Here is a 12227-nt window from a genome sequence, read left to right on the forward strand (position 1 = left end):
CTTCTATCTTGATCAGAGAAATTTCGGACAATGAATAAGAATATTATACCTAATATACACAGATTGAAATAGAAATATACGTCTTGAAATTTAGTAATAATACACGAACATATTATATTTACGAACATATAGAATTTTAATAATAATACACGAGTAATTGAAATAGTTTATATACGGATTTTCAAGTTATTATTATTATTATTATTATTATTATTATTATTATTATTATTATTATTATTATTATTATTATTATTATTAAATAATGAATAAGAATTAGAATTATATCAATATTTTTAAAATCAATATAATTAAAATGACTAAAAATATTTAAAATCAATGTGTATTATTAATATCATAAGATTTGATCATTTTATAATTAGAATCAAATATTCTTATCATGATTATTACGACTGGTGCCATTATCATATCATTATTATATATTATTATTATTATTATTATTATTATTATTATTATTATTATTATTATTATTATTATTATTAAAATGATTAAAAATATTTTTAATTGATAATTGATAAGTAGTTTAATAATGTATTAAATATTAATTTGATATAATTATAATGAAGATATGTTCCTAAATTAGTATAATTATATATTATTCATTAAATATTAATGATAATATAATTATAATAAAGATATTTTTTATAAAATAATTTAGAATAGAGAAAAGTAAATTCATTTTGGAGGGAAAACGGAATCACGAGGGATCGACACGTCACTTTTATTAGCCGGGAGAAAATTCAGTTTTAGTATATTAAGTAGATTTAATATATATAATCGGTTAAATTATATTATTGTTGTCAAAATTAAATTAGATAAATTGATTTGACCAAAAAATTGATAAATCAAACTTTTAACCAATCTAAATTAATATTCTTTTTTACAGAAAATGACTACAATAACCGTATTATAAAAAATGATTAAAATATTTTTATTATATATATATATTTTAATTTTAAAAATTCTAAATCCTAATTTTATAACAGCATAGAGAAAATAAAAGAATTAAAAAATTTAGGATTCTCAAAATTTATATATATATATATAAAATAATAATAATAATAAGAGAAATTTAGTAATTTTTTATAATAGAAATATTATAATTATTTTTTATAAAAAATATTAATTTAGATTAGTTCAACATTTTAATTTACCGATCTTTTAGTCAAATCAATTTATCTGATCAAATTCTGATAAAAATAACATAGTTTAATTAATTATATGTATTGAATTTTAATTACTTAAAAACATATTTAAAAAAAGACGTTTTAAATATCTTTATCTGAGTAGCTCTCGTATTTTTTTGGTGACTATATATATATATATATATATATATATATACACTAATTCTGATGAACAATAAAATAAAGGTTTAATAATTATGTTATTCTTTATAGTTTTATTAAATTTTTATTAGGTTTTTATATATTTTTTTAATTATATTTTTGCATTATTTTTAATTTTGTAATTAGGTTATTTTTATATAAAAAAATATTAAAATTAATAGAATATTTCTTCCAAAATACATACCGTCAAAGATTTGGATTTAAATCCTCTAAATTTTAAATTTTACTTTAGAGGATAAAGTGTAATCTCTCACCATTTATTTCATAAGTAGGACAAAAAAAAATATGAAAGAGAAAACATTTAAGGGAGAAAGATCACATTTTATTCTCTCAAGTAAAAATCCAAAATTTAGAGGATTCAAATTCTAAAGATTTAGTTAGGTTTTTAATTATGAATTCCTTTAATTTGGGAAGAAATATCCAGTTAACTCTAATATTTTATGTTGTGTTTTTAAAATTGTGTTTCGAACTTAATACTATATGAGACACTCTAATAAAAATAAAAGTTTTGAATTGATTTATGACTGTTGCTAATCTTCTTAAAAATATGACCGTTGCTAATTGAAAAGAAAAGCATTAAATTAAATTATTATTAATTAAAAATAAAATTATTGAATTATTTTATGGCCGTTGCATGAATAAAATTATATAAAAGGAGAAGTATCAGATGCAATACTATATATATACTCTAAAATACTCTCAATTTTTTAATATAAAATTTGTGCTTCCTTTCTCTCAATAACATTAAGCCTTTTCAAATATTAAAAAGAGTTACTTACAATATATTTTTCAATTAAGAAAAAGAACGAGATTGTGTTGTTCTAAGTGTTATAAGAATATTGGTGTGGACTGTATTCTTGATTATTCACGTTTAATCTTGGAAGATTTTCGTCAAAGCCATTCCACCTACGAGTAGGACGGTAATAAATCCTTAAGGGTAATGCCTAGCACGATTCATGGTAAACTCGTTTTAATATTCTTTTAATTTATTTGTTTACAAAATTTTATTTATATTTAAAGTAACTAAAATATTATTTTATAAAAATCTAATTTTCAACAATCTTAAGGATTTAATATTACAATTATTTTATTATGGATCATGATATTTTAGTTGCTACAAAAGTTATTTCTGATGTTTTAAAGATTGATTGTTTTGATAGAACTAATTTTATAGGATGGCAAAATAAAATTATGGAAGTATTATATTTTTCTGAAATCAATTCCGTCTTAGTTGATCCTAAGTTGGATGAGGATACTGAAAATTATGATCAAATTTTGAAAGATTGGGAAATAAAAGATAAATTATGTAGACATGAAATTTTAAGAGCATTAAATAATGATTTATATGTTATTCATTGTCATTTTGTTCATGCTAAAATTATTTGAGATGCATTGGTACAAAAATATATTTACGAAGAAAAAAATAGTAAAAAGTTTTTAGTTTATAATTTTAATGCATTCTAAATGGTAGAAGATAGAAGTATTTCTTCTCAACTTAATGAGTTTATTAAGCTTGTAAATGAACTTGCTAAGGAATGAGATGTTTTACCCAAAAAATTCGTATCTCAAATTATTGTTGATAAATTGTCAGATTTATGAAAAGATTTTAAATTGAGTTTTATCCAAAAAAAATCATGAATTTGCAAGAGATTATAGTACATATTAAAATAAAGGATAAAAATAGAAATATGGCTAATGAACAATATAATAAAAAAGTGTACGCTAAAGTTAATATTGTTAAAATTGTACACAAAAATCATTCAAATCATGGAAACAAATTTCATATTAAGGTAATTAAGTCTCATTCCAAGAAGCAAGAATTCAACCCCCAAAATAAGAAATGTGCTTGTTTTATTTGTGACAGGATTAAACATTTTGCATCAACTTATATAAAATAAAAAGGAATAACAATTAAGGAGATAGAAGCAATAGTAGAAACGGAAGAGGAAAGATAATTACAAACATAGCAAATCACAAAGATGATAAAGTCATAATGGCAATGATTTCTGAATGCTATCTAGTGAAGGACTCTAAGAGTTGGGTTGTGGACTCTTTGTGCCACAAACCACATTTGTACTAAAAGAAAACTATTTTTCCAGTTTACTCCCATAAATAATAAGAATGAAGTTGTTTACCTAAGAGATTTTAGCAAGGTTTTCATTTTAGGTAAATGTAAGGTATCAATAAAAATGACATTTGAGAAAACTCTTATGTTATCTGATGTAAAATATATTTCAATCATTAAACATTGTCTTGTGTCAGTTTACCTTTTCAACAATGCTAAAGTCATGGTAACATTTGATAATAATATTATCATGTTGTCTAAGAATGATGTCTATGTACAAAAAAGTTATCAAAATGATGGTTTGTTTATTTTAAATATTATTGACAATAATAAAAGAGAAAATTCAGCTTATATTTATTTGGTTGATTCTCTTGATTAGCATAGTAGACTTAGACATGTTAATGTACCGTATATTTTGATGGATAAGCACAAAAATGAGAGTAGAGATGAGGTCGTCTCCTATGAGTTTGAGCACTTAACTTAGAGCTTTTATGTTAACAGGATGTGGTGCATGGCCGTTAAAGCATAAACAGCCAGGAGCAATATTACTTAAGAAAATGTTTTGTGGACTTATGGATGTGCTTCAACCATAAGCTCAAAAATATAAAATTCAAAGAGTTTACTCTACCACACTTTTATAAGGTTGTTACCCACTCGACCTAAGGTGAAGTTCAAATCCTTTTGGATACTCTACTAATGCAAAATATTCTCAATTTTCTTTAGTTCTTCTAGTTTTTTCTAAGTTTGAAACATTGGAGAATTGTTGTGTTTTTAAGATTGGATTTCAAACTTAGTACTATATGAGATACTCTAATAAAAATAAAAATTTTGAATTAATTTATTGCTAATCTTTTTGAAAATATGACCGTTGTTATTAAGAAGAAAAGTATTAAATTGAATTATTGCCAATTAAAAAGAAAATAATTGAATTATTTTATGACCGTTGCATGAATTAAAATATATAAAAAGAAAAGCATCAGATACAATAATATATATACTCCAAAACACTCAATTTTTCTAATATTCTTTTAATTTATATGTCTAACACTAAAAATGATATAATTATAAAATTAAAAGTAGTGCAAGAACCGAATTGAAAGGAAAAAAAAGTATAGAGATCTAACTGAAAATTTGATAAAACTATAGAGACTGACAGAATAATTAAGCCTAAAATAAAATAAAATAGATTAAATTTGAATAAACATAGCATTTTTTTAGATCAGTAGCATAAAGTTTGTTCCTTCAGAGAAGTACAAAGTTCTAAGTCTCTAAGTGATTAAATTTAGAAGAAGACTCACGTGCAGTTGTTTTTATATGAAGTTGGTAGTTGAAAACTATTAGATGATTTGACATGTTTGACTAAACTATTATCTAATAGTTTTCAACTAGCAACTTTGCATAAAGACAACTGGATGTAAGTTTTCACCTTTAATTTAATCTTTTGATGTTGCCATCAAACATAATATATTTGAATAAACACATAAGTATGCTTTTTGTCCCTAACGTTTTTGAAAATTTTCAAAACTATCTCTAATGTTTAATTCGATTCAATTTTATTCTTAACATTTAAAATCAGTTTCTATTTTATCCCTGCTATTAATTTTTTTACAATCAAACTATTAGTCATTTTTATTTTTTAAATTTACCCCTATTATCATTATCATCACCAACACCAATACTAACACCACTGCCAACATCAACACCATCACCACTACCACCACCATCATTATTGTCATCCACCACCATCCCATCTACTTTGCCCCACTATAGAACTTCACCTTCCATAACTACTTTTCCCATTTCCCACCACCATTACCACCCCGTACACACCACTAGTGCCACATGTCAGATCCACATTCAAGAAACAATAATCTCCCACAACTCACAATTCAATCCAACCTCACCACTACTGTAACCCTTACTAACCCTTATTCTTTATCCCAACTTGCAACCCTCTTCCTCTTTCACCCATAATTTCTCTACTCCTAACCTAATCACCCGCAATTCTTTTTCAACCAATAATTTTTACAACAAAAATACCACAAGCATTTCAGATTATTATTTTTTAGGAAGAAAAAGAAAAATAGAGAGAGTAAAAAATAGAAGAGAAAGAAGACAAAGTTATGAGTGTGAGAAGAGAGTGACTTTGTATGATGGTAATGGTGGGGTGAAAGGATTCAAATGGAGTTGGAACTCAGATTGAGGCTGTAAAAAATAGAGAGAGAGAGAGAGTAAAAGAAAGATGAGGAAGAAGACAAGGTTATGAGTTTGAGAAGAGAGTGGCTTTGTGATGGTGGTAAGGATGGGATGAGGGTTCAAATGGAGTTGGGGCTGTGAAGAGAGATGGTGATGGTAACAATAAAGGAAAAAAAGTGAAGATGGTGATAACGAGAACTAGGGATATAATTGAAAAAAAATAGTTTGACTGACGATTGACTGTAAAAAAATTAACAGTAGGAATAAAATTGAAACTTATCGAAAATGTTAGAGATAAAATTTAATCAAATTAAATGTTAGGGATATTTAAAAAATTTCAAAAATATTAGGAATAAAAAGCATACTTTACCCTATATTTTTTTAAGAAGAAACTCTAACCGTATTAAACTCTACAAGAAAGTTTAAACCAAAAAAAGCACACACTTCAGTTAACTTTCCCACTAGTGAATGTATGATATCATTATATTTATAGTTAATTGTGTCATAAAAAATTATCTCTATGAGTTCTAAAATTCCATCATTAGAAACAAAAAAGATATCACCAAAAAAGAAGATCTGGTGGCAAGAAGTACTAAGAAAGTAAAGATGAATGTGACAGATCAATCTGATGATCATATGGACGATGATGGTCATCAACTAATTAAACCTGAGAAGCCTGAAGACCCTAAGAAAGGAAATGAAGTAGTGCTAAATACTGAGATCATTATAGAAACAATCCCTACTCAACCTCAAAAAGTATCATATAGGGATTGATTGGTAGGTGATTGACTGGAAAAACTGAATCCAGAAGAGATAGTGGAGATAGTGGCCAAAGAATATATCTCTGATAATAAATTTCTAGAGCTGGGTGCAGAGGATCAAGCACCATTCAATCCAATACCCAATATCGAGATTACCCTTGAAGAATATGAGGATTGGTGTAAGCCATGAAAACAAACACTGATTGTTAAGCTACTGGAAAAAAAAGATTAATTTACAGACCATGGAGAGGTGGATCAACAGAAGATGGGCAAATAAGGAGAACATCAAAGTGATGGATTTGGAAGGAGGATTTTTCATGGTTAGGTTCTCTATCTAAGATGATTATGCTCATGCTCTCTTTGATGGCTCTTGGATGATCGTAAACTATTATCTGTTAATCCAAAAATGGAGACCATTGTTCATCCCGTAGAAAACGAAAGTATAGAAAGTGGCTGTCTGGATTAGAATTTCAAATATTCCGGCAGAACTTTATAATAAATACTTCTTATGGAAGGTAGGAAAAATTCTGGACACAATGCTTCATATTGATGAGCTCACATCCATTCATTCAAGAGGCAAATTTTTCTGCATCTGTATGAAAATTAATTTGAGGAAGCAGTTAGTCCCATCATTCATGGCTCTGGGGAAGGAATTCTAACTAGTTTATGAAAGACATCAAATTTGTTTTTATTGTGGAAGATATGGTCACAAGGTTGATGGATATCCAGATGTGAAAAAATAATCGGTGGAGAAAAAATATGTCCAGGATGGTGAAGCTGATCAGAACCACCATGGGGAGAACAGCATCGCTGGCAGCCAGCAAACACCTGACCAGAATATCCACAATCAGCAAAAAAGGAAAGGAAAAATTGGAGACAAAAATCAGGGAGCTTTAAATACAAATGATACCGTTGAGATTAATCAATCAAATCAATCTTCCCAAATTGCAGATCCTAAGGCGGATAGCAATTCCACAAAAAAGAAAAGTCCTTTTGGTTCTTGGATGGTTGATGAGCGGATAATTTGTACGCTTTTTGGCATTGTTTTTAGTATGTTTTTAGTATGATCTAGTTAGTTTTTAGTATATTCTCATTAGTTTTTAGTTAAAATTCACTTTTCTGGACTTTACTATGAGTTTGTGTGTTTTTCTGTGATTTCAGGTATTTTCTGGCTGAAATTGAGGGACCTGAGCAAAAATCTGATTCAGAGACTAAAAAGGACTGCAGATGCTGTTGGATTCTGACCTCCCTGCACTCGAAGTGGATTTTCTGGAGCTACAGAAGCCCAATTGGCGCGCTCTCAACGACGTTGAAAAGTAGACATCCTGGGCTTTCCAGCAATATATGATAGTCCATACTTTGCCCAAGATTTGATGGCCCAAACCGGCGTTCAAAGTCACCTTCAAGATTTCCAGCGTTAAACGCCGGAACTGGCACCCAAATGGGAGTTAAACGCCCAAACTGGCACTAAAGCTGGCGTTTAACTCCAAGAGGAGTCTCTACACGAAAATGCTTCATTGCTCAGCCCAAGCACACACCAAGTGGGCCCGGAAGTGGATTTTTATGTCATTTACTCATTTCTGTAAACCTTAGGCTACTAGTTTTCTATAAGTAGGACCTTTTACTATTGTATTGAGACATCGAGGGGTAGCTATCTTCATTGTTATGCTATCTTAGATCATTGGGAGGCTGGCCTCATGGCCATGCCTAGACCTTGTTCTTATGTATTTTCAACGGTGGAGTTTCTACACACCATAGATTAAGGTGTGGAGCTCTGCTGTACCTCGAGTATTAATGCAATTACTATTGTTCTTCTATTCAATTCCGCTTGTTCTTGTTCTAAGATATCACTTGTTCTTCAACTTGATGAATGTGATGATCCGTGACACTCATCATCATTCTCACTTAAGAACGTGTGACTGACAACCACCTCCGTTCTACCTTCGATTGGGTGAATATCTCTTGGATTCCTGATTGCACGATGCATGGTTGATCGCCTGACAACCGAGTGCTCGCCTGACAACCGAGCCAACCATTCCGTGAGATCAGAGTCTTCGTGGTATAGGCGAGAACTGATGGCGGCATTCAAGAGAATCCGGAAGGTCTAACCTTGTCTGTGGTATTCTGAGTAGGATTCAATGATTGAATGACTGTGACGTGCTTCAAACTCCTAGCAGGCGGGGCGTTAGTGACAGACGCAAAAGAATCGCTGGATTCTATTCCGGCCTGACCGAGAACCGACAGATGATTAGCCATGCTGTGACAGAGCATAGGAACATTTTCACTGAGAGGATGGGAGGTAGCCACTGACAACGGTGAAACCCTACATAAGCTTGCCATGGAAAGGAGTAAGAAGAATTGGATGAAGACAGTAGGAAAGCAGAGAGACGGAAGGGAAGGCATCTTCATGCGCTTATCTGAAGTTCCTACCAATGAATTACATAAGTACCTCTATCTTTATCTTTATGTTTTTATGCATTCATCACCATATCCATTTGAGTTTGCCTGACTAAGATTTACAAGATGACCATAGCTTGCTTCATACCAACAATCTCTGTGGGATCGACCCTTACTCGCGTAAGGTTTATTACTTGGACGACCCAGTACACTTGCTGGTTAGTTGTGCGAAGTTGTGTTTATGCCATGGTATTGAACACCAAGTTTTTGGATTCATTACCGGGGATTATTTGAGTTGTGAAAAGTATTGATCACAATTTCGTGCACCAAGTTTTTGGCGCCGTTGCCGGGGATTGTTGAGTTTGGACAACTGACGGTTCATCTTGTTGCTTAGATTAGGTATTTTTCTTCAGAGTTCTTAAGAATGAATTCTAGTGTTTCAAGGTGATATCTTTATCATCACCAAAGCTGATTGATCTTCATCAATTTAGCTCTTGAATGCAGTGTTCTGCTGAAGCTTGGCTAACCATGTCTAATTCCTTTAGACTGAAGCTTTAGACTAACATTGCATGATTCCTGGGATTCTCATTAAGAATTTTGATATCTTTTTCCACTTAATTTTCGAAAAAACACAAAAAAATCAAAAAAATCATAAAATCCAAAAATTTCTTGTTTGAGTCTAGTGTCTCATGTTAAGTTTGGTGTCAATTACATGCATCCATTCATGTGTTCTTAAGGATCTTCAAATAATTCTTGATGATTTCTTACTCTGATCTTTGAGTTCTCTTGACTTGAGTGTTTTATGTGTCTCATATGCATTCTCATTAGTGTCAGTAGTATACAAACTGCTAAGTTTGGTGTCTTGCATGCATAGTTATTTGATTCTTGTTGCATTTTGATTTTTCCTTATTATTAAAAATCCAAAAATATTTTTTATTTGTGTCTTCTCAAGTCAATACTACAGAGAAATTAAAGATTCAGAACATACAGCAGAGGAATTACACAGAAAAGCTGGGCGTTCAAAACGCCCAGTGAAGAAGGACAGACTGGCGTTTAAACGCCAGCCAGGGTACCTGGTTGGGCGTTTAACGCCCAAAAGGGTATAGCTTTGGGAATTAAACGCCAGAATGTGCACCATTCTGGGCGTTTAACGCCAGGATGGCACAAGAGGGAAGATTCTATTTTTCAATGCAATTTTTTTCAGGTTTTCAAAGTTTTTCAAAATCAAATCTTTTTCAAATCATATCTTTTCAATCATGTGTTTTCAAAATCAATTTCTTTCCATTTTCAAAGATACTTACTATCAATTAATGATTTGATTCAACACTTCAAGCATGTTGCCTTTTCTGTTGAGGAAGGTTTAATGTTTGAATCATATCTTTTCTTGTTAGTCAAGTTTTTAATTTTCAAAATCAAATCTTTTTTTTTAAATGTTTTTCAAATCATATCTTCTCAATCACATCTTTTTTAAAACTAATCATATTTTCTTAACCACATCTTTTTCAAAATAGTTTTCAATCAAATTTTTTTGATTTCTAATTTTAAAATCTTTTTCAAAAATCACTTGATTTCTTTTCCACTTTCATTTTCGAAAATCAAGTATTGTTTTCAAAAATGTTTTCAAAATCTTTTACTTAATTTTCGAAAATTACTTCCCTCCTTCTCACATCCTTCTATTTATGGACTAACACTATCCCTTAATGCAAAATTCGAACTCCATCTTCTTTGATAAGTTCGAATTTTCTACTTCTGTCTTCTACTCTTCTTTTTCTCTAACACATCAAGGAATCTCTATACTGTGACATAGAGGATTCCACATTTTCTTGTTCTCTTCTCTTTCTTATGAGCAGGAGCAAAAACAAAGGCATTCTTGTTGAGGCTGATCCTGAACCTGAAAGGACCTTGAAGAGAAAGCTAAGAGAAGCCAAAGCACAACTCTCTTTAGGGGACCTGACCGAATTCTTCAAAGAAGAAAAACACATGGCAGCCGAAAACAACAATGCCAACAATGCAAGGAAGGTGCTGGGTGACTTTACTGCACCTACTCCCGATTTCTATGGGAGAAGCATCTCTATCCCTGCCATTGGAGCAAACAACTTTGAGCTTAAGCCTCAATTAGTTTCTCTAATGCAACAGAATTGCAAGTTCCATGGACTTCCATTGGAAGATCCTCATCAGTTCTTAGCTGAGTTCTTGCAAATCTGTGACACTGTCAAGACTAATGGGGTTGACCCTGAGGTCTACAGACTTATGCTATTCCCTTTTGCTGTAAGAGACAGAGCTAGAACATGATTGGACTCTCAACCTAAAGAAAGCCTGGACTCTTGGGAAAAGCTAGTCAATGCCTTCTTGGCAAAGTTCTTTCCACCTCAAAAATTGAGTAAGCTTAGAGTGGAAGTCTAAACCTTTAGACAGAAGGAAGGAGAATCCCTCTATGAAGCTTGGGAAAGATACAAACAATTAATCAGAAAGTGTCCTTCTGATATGCTTTCTGAATGGAGCATCATAGGTATTTTCTATGATGGTCTCTCTGAACTATCCAAGATGTCTTTGGATAGCTCTGCAGGAGGATCTCTTCATCTGAAGAAGACGCCTACTGAAGCTCAAGAACTGATTGAAATGGTTGCAAATAACCAATTCATGTACACTTCTGAAAGAAATCCTGTGAACAATGGGACTAGTCAGAAGAAAGGAGTTCTTGAGATTGACACTCTGAATGCCATATTGGCTCAGAACAAAATATTGACTCAACAAGTCAATATGATTTCTCAAAGTCTGTCTGGAATGCAAAATGCACCAAGCAGTACTAAGGAAGCTTCATCTGAGGAAGAAGCTTATGATCCTGAGAATCCTTCAATGGAAGAGGTGAATTACATGGGAGAACCCTATGGAAACACCTATAATCCTTCGTGGAGAAATCATCCAAATTTTTCATGGAAGGATCAACAGAGACCTCAACAAGGTTTCAATAACAATAATGGTGGAAGAAACAGGTTTAGCAATAGCAAACCTTTTCCATCATCCTCTCAGCAACAGACAGAGAGTTCTAAGCAGAATACCTCTGACTTAGCAACCATGGTCTCTGATCTAATCAAAACCACTCAAAGTTTCATGACTGAAACTAGGTCTTCCATTAGAAACTTGGAAGGACAAGTGGGTCAGCTGAGCAAGAAGATTACTGAACTCCCTCCTAGTACTCTCCCAAGCAATACAGAAGAAAATCCAAAAGGAGAGTGCAAGGCCATTAACATGGCCGAATTTTGGGAGGAAGGAGAGGCAGTGAACGCCACTGAGGAAGGCCTCACTGGACGTCCACTGACCTCCAATGAGTTCCCCAATGAGGAATCATGGGAATCTGAGGCTCAAACTGAGACCATAGAGATTCCGTTGGACTTACTTCTGCCATTCATGAGCTCTGATGAGTATTCTTCCTCTGAAGAGGAT

The 12227-nt window shown here is 31.5% G+C and overlaps 1 non-coding gene across 1 annotated transcript; it reads right to left on the reverse strand.

Moving 5' to 3' along the window:
* Nucleotides 1-11165: 11165 nt before the first annotated feature.
* LOC112714188 (small nucleolar RNA R71) lies at nt 11166-11273 on the reverse strand. The gene has a single exon (XR_003159143.1). It is a non-coding gene; the product is annotated as a small nucleolar RNA R71 (small nucleolar RNA).
* Nucleotides 11274-12227: the final 954 nt, after the last annotated feature.

Source organism: Arachis hypogaea, chromosome 9 (assembly GCF_003086295.3).
Source record: "Arachis hypogaea cultivar Tifrunner chromosome 9, arahy.Tifrunner.gnm2.J5K5, whole genome shotgun sequence".
NCBI classification, from domain to species: domain Eukaryota; kingdom Viridiplantae; phylum Streptophyta; class Magnoliopsida; order Fabales; family Fabaceae; genus Arachis; species Arachis hypogaea.